Raw genomic sequence first — 493 nt, 5'->3', positions numbered from 1 at the left:
CCAGCCCTTCGGGATCAGGATCTGGGGGCTGGGATCGCTCAATGCTACGGGATCAGGACCTGGGGGCTGGGATCGCCCAGACCTACGGGATCAGGACTTGGGGGCCGGGATCACCCAGCCCTATGGGATCAGGACCTGGGGGCCGGGATCGCCCAGCCCTACGGGATCAGGACCTGGGGGGCCGGGATCGCCCGGTGCTACAGGATCAGGACTTGGGGGGCAACATCACCTCTGTGGGACCCATGGGGCCGAGACCACCCAAATGAGTGGAGGTGGAAATCCCCAACTCCTATGGGGTTGTGTGGGGTCAGGGGCTGAGATCCCCCAGCCCCACGGGATCGGGGGACGGGGGGCGGGATCCCCCAGCCGCACGGGATCGGGATCCCCGGGATGGCGGGGCGGGATCCCGGGGCGGCGCTCGCCGGGTCCCGTGGGGCCCTATAGGGCCGGGATCGCCGGGCCCGACGGGTGGGGCCCGGACACCCCCCGCCCC

The sequence above is a fragment of the Apteryx rowi genome, unplaced genomic scaffold (genome assembly GCF_003343035.1).
Source record: "Apteryx rowi isolate R43461 unplaced genomic scaffold, aptRow1 scaffold_6, whole genome shotgun sequence".
Lineage (NCBI taxonomy): Eukaryota > Metazoa > Chordata > Aves > Apterygiformes > Apterygidae > Apteryx > Apteryx rowi.
Note: the sequence above shows the minus strand (reverse complement) of the source record.